This window comes from Cebus imitator, unplaced genomic scaffold, assembly GCF_001604975.1.
Source record: "Cebus imitator isolate Cc_AM_T3 unplaced genomic scaffold, Cebus_imitator-1.0 Scaffold173, whole genome shotgun sequence".
Classification (NCBI taxonomy): Eukaryota; Metazoa; Chordata; class Mammalia; order Primates; family Cebidae; genus Cebus; species Cebus imitator.
The window spans coordinates 3,495,184-3,506,178 of record NW_016107488.1 but is presented as its reverse complement, the minus strand read 5'-3'; the positions used below and the strand labels follow the sequence as shown (position 1 = coordinate 3,506,178).

The window sequence follows — 10,995 nt, the reverse complement described above, 5'->3', positions numbered from 1 at the left end:
ACAGGGTTTCACGATGTTGGCCAGGCTGGTCTCTAAACTCCTGACCTTCGAGTGATCTGCTGCCTCAGCCTCCCAAGGTGCTGGGATTCCAGGCGTGAAACAGTGCGCCCAGCCCTAAATACTCAAATTTTCTATATTTGGTTTTCTGGAAAAAAAAAGAAAAAAAAAAAGCCAAAAGAGGAGGCTACTATTAAATTATGATGGGAGCGGGGAGGTATTTCTTAGGGTTTCACTACTGCTTCCCATTAGTAGGGTTAACCAGTAGACATTTTTTTCCTGTGATATATCTGTGCTGTAACACTGAATATGCTAATAAATAGTAGAAAATCATAATAAAAATATAAAACAGAATAAGAGCCTGTGAGGTAGATGGCACAGCACTTAGTACTTACTTAACAACAGAAATATGTCAAGGCCCATCAACAAATTATCCAGATGTAAATTCCATGAGGGGAAAGCATTTAATATTTAACATTATATTCCCTGGAAATAGCACAGTACCTGGCACAAAGTAGCTACTCAGTAAATATTTGAAAATGGACAATTTTTTGGTAGAAAAATATTTGATTCAGTTTCTTTGGATGTTGGGAATGATGACGCCTGAACCCTCTAAAAGTAACACAATGGTAATAATCCCCAAAATGTTAAATAGCAAATTTAATATTAATTACAAACAAAAATGTCTTGAAATCAGTATCACAATATTTAATTGAATTATCTTTACATGTTTCTAAATTTCCTGAACACATGCATTGTGTCTTAGCTATTTCTTTTATTTCTTATACTTGCAGCACTTTTGGCATATAGGACATTCAGATGGTTATAAAATGAGTATCTCACAGTGCATTTTGGTGAATCAACTCCATTAATTTATAAAATAATAATCATCCTAAGCTAAAGAACTAAAAGTATTTCTGGTATACTATCTTAACTGTATGAACAAGTTAAAGTGCCAATTTTTACAGTACTTACACAGGTACAGACCACGGAGCTAAAGCACAGGCACCTAAAATTGATCCCTGTATCCCGAAACACAAAACTCTAATGCCTGCAGAGCTCACCCAAACTGATCCCAGGAGTAAATCCCCTGGCTCTATGTTGCCCATGGAGCAGTAGGGTTTGGAGCATCTGACCCAGAGTCAAAAAAGCCTCTGGTAGAAAAGCAAGAGGTGCTGTCTCTGCTAGAGTCCAACAGTGTTTTCCTCAAAATCAGTTGTAACAAAGCATAAAGAATAAATGAGGGCCAGGCACAGTGGCTTTGGGAGGCTGAGGCGAGCAGATCACCTGAGGTCAGGAGTTTGAGACCAGCCTGGCCAGCATGGTGAAATCCTGGTTCTATTAAAAAATACCAAAGAAAATTAGCCAGGCATGGACTACAGGCACACACCTGTAGTCCCAGCTACTCAGGAGGCTGAGGCAGGAGAATCAGTTGAACCTGGGAGGCAGAGGTTGCAGTAAGCTGAGATTGTACTCCAGGCTGGGCAACACAGTGAGATTCTGTCTCAAAAAAAAAAAAAAAAAAAAAAAAAAAAGAAAAAAAGAAAAGAAAAAAAGAATAAATGAGAGCACACTCCCTTTTAATCATGTAACCCAGTGGTCACAATTTAATAAGAGAGATAGTAACAAAGAGAGATGGTAAAGTCCTTTTCAAATCAACTACACCTAAGTTCAACTGACACAGAATGACTGTGCTGTAAGTTTGGATTGATTTAGAAAAAATTAGTCAATAGTATCTAGAGCTCCTTATTGCCATTTATTTCCTTCTGATCCTATCTCATATTAGTAATTTTCACAATTATAATACTTTGTTTTTTTAAAAAAAAAACAAAAACTATCAGTGTTCAGTGTTTCTAAAATCAAGATATTTGACATGAGGATTAAAGCTTCAGGAGGACTAAGTTCCAGGGAACACACTATCTCCTGGAATTTCATTTGGGTCTCAAGTTTTCCAATACATGGACAAGCTATCTTTCTCCATTTATTTATGTCTTAATTTTTCTTGGATATGTTTTATAGTTTTCAGTGATGGGCCTTTTACTAGATTTGATTCCTGATATTTTATTTTTCTCTTAATATCACAAGGGTTATTTTTTTATTCTATTTTCCAGTCATTGGCAGTATTTAGAAATGCATTAAGTTTTTGTACAATGACCTTGTCATCCTGTAATTTTGTTGCATGCACTTATTTGTTTTAGTATAGTTGTTTTAACCTTTGTTTTGTTGTTTCTGTGGCAATACTTGCAAAGCAACTTAATTTCTCTTTGTTAACAATGCTGCATTATGATTTTTGGCAGTTTTATTATGCTCATACGCTTTGCTGTTTATCCCTTTTTAAAACTCTTTCTTGTAGAAAAATGCCTTTGAAAATCTGGAATTAATTTTTACCACTAAAAACGTTCTGTTGATTTTATGCCTTCAGCATGTCAAAATCTGCCAATATTTTAAAATCTTCTCCATCATCACCAATATCAGCACTCCTAGCTCAAGGAACTACCTCCCAACTGGAAGTCTGTAATAGCCACAGGATAGTTTCCTGCATTCATTCTTAATCTCTTTCAAATTCAGTTTCTACAATGTAGCAATAAGGATTATCTATGATGATTTTACATATATGTAATAATTACATATTATTATGTACCGGTCCATACGCACAAGTTAGACTGAGTCAACCCTTGCTCAGAACACTAGGCTCATAAATAAACGCAAAAATCTACAAGGCCTTTTATGAAGCAGTGCTTGACTCTTTTCCATCATCACCTCTTGCCACTCTCGCCACACCCTCCCTTATGCCCTCTGTAGTGAGAGCACCATGCTCTCTGCTGCCTCAAATCTTTTGCACATGCTTCTATGTCTAGAATGCTCTTTCCCTCCATCCTCACCTAATTAACTCATAAACACACCTTCTGGATCTCAGCTTTAACAGCACTTTTTCGGGTTACATTGTGTTGACACCCAGTCCTTCCTCCTCACACCCAAATCTAAATGAGCTCCATGTACTTTTCCTTTAGAGCACTTACCGCAGCATCACAGTCTTACTGTATATTTAATTAAATAGGATTATTTCAGGGCTGTGTCTTCCCCAGATTGTAAGATCCATGACAAAAGAAACCTTCTCTATTATACACACTGGTACTGTTCCAGTGTTATCACATAGCACACACCAACATAAAGGTGCTAAGTACTAGCTGAGTGGAATGCTGGATCCATTAATATTCTTATCTGTTATAAGATCATATAAAACCATTGTAACAGTTATAGACTTACCAAAGATGGAACTCTACTACCTAGTAGAGCTCATGTTAAAAACAACATGTACATGACATTTAATAAATAGTTATATAGGAAAATACGTTGGCAGTTTCTCAAAAAGTAGCACAGTTACCACAGACCCGGAAATTCTACTAGTCGGTGTATACCCAAGAGAATGAAAAGCATATGTTCACACAAAACTTGTATATGAATGTTCAATGAAACATTATTCATAACAGCCAAAGAGTAGAAACAACCTAAATGTCTATCAACTGATGAATGGATAAATAAAATGTGGTATGTCCATTAAATGGAATGTTATTTTGTCGTACAAAGAATGTAAGGACTGATACAGCAACATGAACGAATCAGAGATATGCTAAGTGAAAGAAGCCAGACACAAAGGGCCACATATTGCATGATTCCATGTACATAAGATGCCAAAACACACAAATCCATAGAGACAAAAGGTAGGTTAGTGATTGCAAGGGGCGAAAGAAAGGAAGAAAGGAAAAAAGGCAGAAAGCAAGCAAGCAAGACAGAAAGACAGACAGAAAGACAGCAGACAGACTGCTTACATGTGTAGGGTTTCTTTTTGGAGTGATGAAAATGTTCTGGAATTAAGGCTGCAATGATCGGTGCATAACCTTGGGAATGCACTAAACACCACTGAACTGTATCCTTTAACATGGTGAATTCTATGGTATGTGAACTATAGCTTAATTAAAAAATAGCTATCTGAAAGGATGCCAATGAACTATTTAAACATTTGCTTAAAATAGATTTCTCAGTTTTATAAGTGACTAAACCAATTTTCAGTGCAAGCAGTTAGAAATGGTTATGTAACCCTCAGAGGCACTAACACAAACTGTTCTCTGACATCAGCTCAGGCCCCCCCCTTTCCAGCTCTGTAATTTATTCTAGCCCTCCTCAATATGCTGTGACTTTGCAGATGTTTGTTAGTTCACATGTAAAAATAGCCCTGATCCACTTTATTGGGCTCCGCTTAACACATGGGAAGTATCACAACAGGTTTCTCAGATCCAACAGATGATGCCAGGGAGTCTTAATAATGGAGAGTAGAAGCCAGTGGCACTTACATGGAAAGCCACCTCCAAATCTGTTGCACTTCTGCTGTGCTCCTCCAAATCTGCTTGATGCCTCCATCTTCTATACATGCTCATTTTCCCTCAACCGTGTTCTGATCAATTTTCTCTCCAGGTTCAAACTTATTTACCTCCTTTCTCCAACCGACCTTTTACAAACCTTTGTCTCCAGCCAAACAGTGCATTCTCCTCTCCACCCAAATGTTCCCTCTCAATCCATCATTGGAGAAAGACTTAGAAAAATGTGGCATATTACCCAAATTTACACATCTAAGAAACTTTTGAATATTCAATGTTTTCTACCAAATGACAAAATCAATACGTGTTTCCAGAGAGACAGGTATGCATACAAGGTGAAAGCTGACGTTCCTCTTCTCAAGGTCACTTTCTCACAGTAAGGAATACTAACTGACGAATCATTGCACACCCTTCTCTAGACAAACATGGACATTCTTCTTTTCTCTTTCCCTTTTGAAATTTCTCTGCCAATTGCTTTTCCACTCAACATGTCATAAATACTTTAATGAAAAGCAGAGATATTTAACTCATTTTTGGAAAATACCCCATGGCATAGATGTATCAATTACAATGGGTTGGACAATTAAGCAGACTCACAAGACTTCACAGAACATATTCACAAAAGACTTTACTCAAGGCAAGGAATAGGGGTACAGCAGGAAAATAAAAGCCCAGAAAAGTATCAGAATCCTGGGAGACTGACAGGCACAGCTCCCCAGGATCCCTTCTCTTTTACCCTCAACATGGACTTTGAAGTTCCATCGTATGTATGTAAAATCTTAATTTTAGGAAAGCCCAGGAGAAAGTCTTCAGTGGGATCTTTTCTACCCTCTGGTTGACTGGCCAAGGCAAACAGTGTAGCCAGTTAAACTAGTTAAGCCATCAATCTCTATATGCTTAAACTAAGTAGAGAAGCTAGTCTTGGGTGGCTACAAGGGAGTTTCAAACCTTAAACAGCACATTATAAATCACCGGCTGGTCCGTCTCATCCTTATCCTAGGCAGTGTTCAGCATCACACTTCCAGGTGTCCTAGAGACAGGCACAGAGCTGTCCTCACCCTGTGTGAGACAACTCAACTTTCCACAACAGCTGCATCATAAAGCATTCAACAATTCTCCTCCCGGTGCAAATTCTGGCTTCCATTTTTTTCTACTACCACAGCAATGAAATATATTCACATTATTGTATACTATGAGAGAGAATGCCCCAACGAACACTGCTGACTCCAGGGCATTTGAGTTTGTAATTTTATCACATACAACCGGATTACTTACCTAAGAATCTACAGCACTTCACACTTTTACCAGCAATGTATAAATTTCCACTGACCATAAACTGAGACAAGTACAAACATCAATTCCGTGAATTTTGTCAATCTGATGAGTATTTGATACTTATTCTGAAGGCAGTAGCGGTCTAGATTAATCAAAGTATACCTTTATCATATACCTTTACATCCCTACACTGAGTTGGAATCCTAAGTAAATAGAGTAACATTTCTTTGAAAGTAGTACAGAACCTTTTTGCTCCACACTTGCTGCTCGGCCTGCGCCATCTGCAGTGCTGGTAGACTCCTTAGAAATGAAGACATAATTCTAACCCATCCTCATTTTGTTCTTGAAACACAAAACCAGAACACAGAAATGAAGAAAGGAAATACACAAACCTGAGACTAAACTCATCTTGGAACATAGATGAGTATACTTTGGTGGTGAAGTTAAAAATGTGTTCACAATATTAAAAAAAGTTTCGTACAAATCAAGACTTGAATGCTGGCCAAGGAAACAAGTCAATCCTATAATTCATTGTTATCTTTCTTAAACACCAAGTCCTTAGAACAATGAAAATAAACACTACCATATGTATTATGCCAGTCACTGAATTAGCAATCTAGCTATTTTTAAATCACTGACCTCCTCTGACCCAGCAGTTACCTAAGTTTAGAGAAAGCAAGCAACAATGCCAAGGCCTGTGAGCATTTAAAGTTGTTGGGCCAAAAGTAACCGAGCTGCTATTCTGATTCTAGAGTTTTTCTTTTTTTCTTTTCTTATCTTTTTTTTTTTTAATGTATTCATTTCAGTAGAGAATTAAGTAAACTTCACATTACACAGCCAAGGCCAAAGTAATTTTGCACAGTTAGAATGTGTTTAAGAAACTAGTCACAATTTAACCGGATTAGATTTCAACAAGGAGATGACTGTGTTCCTCCAAATAACCTTCATTTAGGAAGATGATTTTCCTCTAACATGTGGAAAGAGTTAAGAAGGTGAGCCTGGAGGAGATGATTAAAGAAGGCTGGTGAAGGGAAGTTGGAGTAAGTTATGACAGGATTGTCAGAATGGCCAGTGGTACGGTGCTTTGACAACTCATTGTTTTAAATGCAAAAATCCTCCATCACTTCTTCCCAGTTCCAACCCAAACACACCTGCTATAGTTTTCAAACAGCCTAATTAGTCTGACAGTCCTGCCATGGGACAGCTCAGACTAACAATTACCTAAAATGTAACTTATCTTTACTTAGCAGGATACAAGGTAACAGCTTTGTTGTCGTAGGTTTCTTTTTTGAAATGAAAACATTCTGTTAGACTACATCCTGAATTCCTCAATCGAAGGCCCTGGAGGAAGTGGCCAGTTTCTCAGGACTCAATCAAATATTGCACAGGTGCGGATGCTCACTTACACTCTAACACCAGCTTCTCTGAGAGAAGCCTGCCACCCACCCATCACCCCTATCAGTATGTTCTACCACTGGGCCACTGCCAAAAGTGTCACTGGGGTGCCCTACCTGGACAATAATATCATTTCTTTCTTTCTTTTTTTTTTTGAGAAGAAGTCTTGCTCTGTCGCCCAGGTTAGAGTGCAGTGGCATGATCTCGGCTCACTGCAACCCCCACTTCCCAGGTTCAAGTGATTCTCCTGCTGCAGCCTCCTGAGTAGCTGGGATTACAGGTGTGCGCCACCACGCCCAGCTAATTTTTGTATTTTTAGTAGAGACAGGGTTTCACCATGTTGGTAAGGCTGGTCTCTAACTCCTGACCTTGTGACCCCCCCGCCCCCCCGCTTGGCCTCTCAAAGTGCTGGGATAACAAGCATAAGCTGCTGTGCCCAGCCTATCATTTTGTAAGTGGGTAAAATGAGGCTAGTCATCCAAAAGACAATGGGCACTACTGTTGTCATAGAAGAACAGAAAAACCACAGAAAATGTAGTGTGTTCCAATTCCTCTCTCTGAGTCAGCATTTAAGAGGAATTTGAGGTCATCAAGAAGGACTGGAGCATAGCTGAGACTATGGCTTTGACCTGGGCAAAAGCCAACATGTCAACATTAAAGCATTAATTTCTTCACTATATAGACCCTTACTTCCAAAGACAACTTTAGGGCAAAAGCTTCAATGTGGTAGCAAACTGACATGGCACAGGAAGAGTCTTCTGTAGAAACCTGCCTGTAAAGATTACATTAAACCGCTAGGTGCTTGGCTGAACCATTAGTATCTACTGACATAAAAGACAATGGAAGCTTCCTAAATTCCTCTCTCCACCATGTAATACATATAATAAGACATATATTGATGTCGAATTGGTTGGTACTACTTCTATCAACTCATTTATACCACCTTGAAATGAGCTGTACTAAAAGTATGACCCCTCACCAGAAGTGTCACTGAGAGTTTAAAAATGAAACTCTGGGGCCCCACTCCAGACCCACAGAAACTCTAGGTGTGAATCCCAGCAATCTGTCTTTTAACAAATGCTCCAGGGGATTCTGATGCACAATCACATTTGAGAACCAATGGCTTGTGAAACATCAATATCAGAGGCACAATGTGATGGGAGTACAAGGACCAGCAATACTGTATTCTCAAAACGCTTTCTCTTATTCCCGCCCGCAGTCATGAGTCCCTCACTTTTTCCTCTTTAACTGAGAAATTCTTTGAAAGAAAAATCTCCCTCCACAGCCTCACCCATCAGTCATTCCACAATTCCTTCCAATCTGGCTTCAGTTTTCAGAGCTCTACAACTACTCTCTAGATAAGAACAATGAACAACGGTGACTTATTTTAAGTGCTGGATTTAGTGGGTGTCTCAGTCCTGGTCTTCCTTGGATTTAGCAGCACTTGGTATTGGATTGAGTGTCTCTCTGTTGCTATGTCCAGTTGAATCTATCCACTGTGTGCTTTCCTTTGTCTTCTAATTGACACAGCCTGTCCTCCTCCTCAATAAGAAAATCAGTCTCTCTGTGCCTCTCCTTACCACCTCTCCATACAGCTGTCAAATTCTTTCAAAAGTAGAAGAGGAAACCAATCCATATTTTTCAGAATTCCATCCAAGTTCCTCACCCTGGTTTTTAAAAGACTCCAAAAAATGACCCTGACTTACCTTCCTGTCCCTGCTCCCATCTTCTCTTGACACATATTCTATGCCCCGCCTCAACAGACTATTTGCTATTTTCAGAGTACACCTCACATCTTCCCACTTCCACGGAAAAGCTCATGTTAGTCCTTTCACCCTATCACTGCCAGCTGCCACCCTCATCTCTGCTAACCAAAGTTCCACTCTTACTTCATGAACCCCTCAGATGGTATTTTGGAATCGTTACATCTCTCATTCTGCCCTTGTTACATTATTTTTTTTTTTACCTTGAATTGTATCAGTCTGCATCTTATCTTCCCTACCAGATTATAATTTCCTGTATGGCAAGCATGATTGGCTTCTCTCTGCATTTTCTGCACAGGGTACTACATAAAAAAGGTGTTCAATAATGACTTTCCGAAGTAAAATAACAAATGTTCCAACTTTGAATCACACACATTTTTCCCAGAAAATATGTTAATGTAACTTATTTGGGTCTGGCAAAATCAGGAGAAAAATTCCCATGAAAGCAAACCACCTGGTTTAAATTTAAAAATAAAAGGCAGTGTGAGTAGAGTATGTTCATACAAGAATAAAGTGAAGAGCAAAGTCAAAGCAAACCCTAAAATCAGTCTTCTCACTTGAACCATCATCCCAAATTTCCCCAATGGGTTTTGCTCCTTTGCGTGCAACTTTTAAAAATAAAACAATGAAAGGCAACCCAGGGCTGTCTTTCACCACAAATATTTCCTCTCCATCCAGAGCTACTGCTAAAGACATCTAATCAGTTTAATTGTTAGATCTTAGTATTTGTATAATACTAAGATCTTTCTGATAATCTGAAAATATTAAAAATCTTATAGATGTCTGAAATTACTTAGGTCATAAATATGCTCAATTTTAAGTCCCTAGGATCATGGAAACACGACTTTCTAAAAACCATTTACAGGTAAGCCAACACACACATGGCAGAATATATGTTCAGGTCTACTGAATGGATCAGATGTGGGGGTACCTCCAGAGAGACAAAGAAAAGGAGCAATACTCTCTTTCTCAGCACGCAGAAAGATGTTGCTATTTTAAGTCCCTTAACATAATACACCCCTGAATGAATTGATGAACTCTGCCTTGCTAGTAGGTCATTTCATGCTTAAGAACCTGAAACACATTCAATCCACACCAACTCAACACCTTTTTCACAAAGGACTTTAAAGGTGAAATGGTTTCCAGTGGGAGATAAGCAACTATGTGCCCTGCAGAGAAGTAGCCTTGTTAGTGGCTATCAGCCATCACTCACTCAACTCCATTCAGGAAAGGCTGATTGATGTAGCTCTGGGGAAGGAAGATATAGGTGAGTATGAGTAGATTTATTATTTTTAGCTATGCCCCTAGTTTAAAAGAATTTCATGTGCCCTTTTCTAAATAATTAGAACAAAACTGCTGTATTAAATACTTACTCTAATCTAATGCTTACTATCATAATAAAATAATGTACAATATTAAACAATGTAGCCTTCATTCAACTCTAGTATCAAACCAGTTGATCAATGGGGTGCCAGAGATGGTAGCTCTATCTCCCATACATTCTCATATGCAGAATGTATGCAGACCATCCTCCAGGCAATAAAACTGGCGTTTTAAAAAAGCAAATTTACTCATTAGGAGGCATTTAAAAGTTTTCCCAAATACCTCAGTTTGCACCTGAACTCTTTCCTTTCCTAGGCCTCCATGATGTGATTTTAGATGAAACTGTCATTCCACTTGAAATACCGGCAAGGTAGACATCACAGCATTCCAATAAAAAATGACAGCAACTTTTTACCAGTTAAAATAAAAACTAACTCAACCACCACAATAAATTCATATGGGAATTGGCTTCAATTTACATATTATAATGACAATTATAAATTTGTAACTTATAAATTTCTGCAGAGATACATTTGGCAGAACAACTCAGCTCAGAGAAAACAATGAGAGATGGCCTCTCATGTGTGTGTAGAAACATGGAGGAGGCTGTGCCAAAATCTGAGTTCAAATAACGACGGAAGAGAAGAAATGAAACAAAGGTTAGATACAAGGCAAACGAGGGCATTCTGAATAGGACAGTGCTTTGAGTAATAGAAGTGATAAGCAGACAAAATATTGTGTTTACAGAGGTGAAGCAAGGGTTAAATGATAATACAATGACTTAACAGAGAAGGCAAAAAAGTGGCAAGAATTTCTGCTATATTAGGATTTTATCAGTGACCTTGACAGTCTGAGACACAGTGTTA

General features: G+C 38.5%; 1 protein-coding gene across 7 annotated transcripts in view; it reads right to left on the bottom strand.

Moving 5' to 3' along the window:
- ATP8A1 (ATPase phospholipid transporting 8A1) overlaps positions 1–10,995 on the bottom strand; it is a 248,531-nt gene that overhangs the window by 190,595 nt on the left and 46,941 nt on the right. The gene's annotated exons all lie outside the window — the stretch shown is intronic.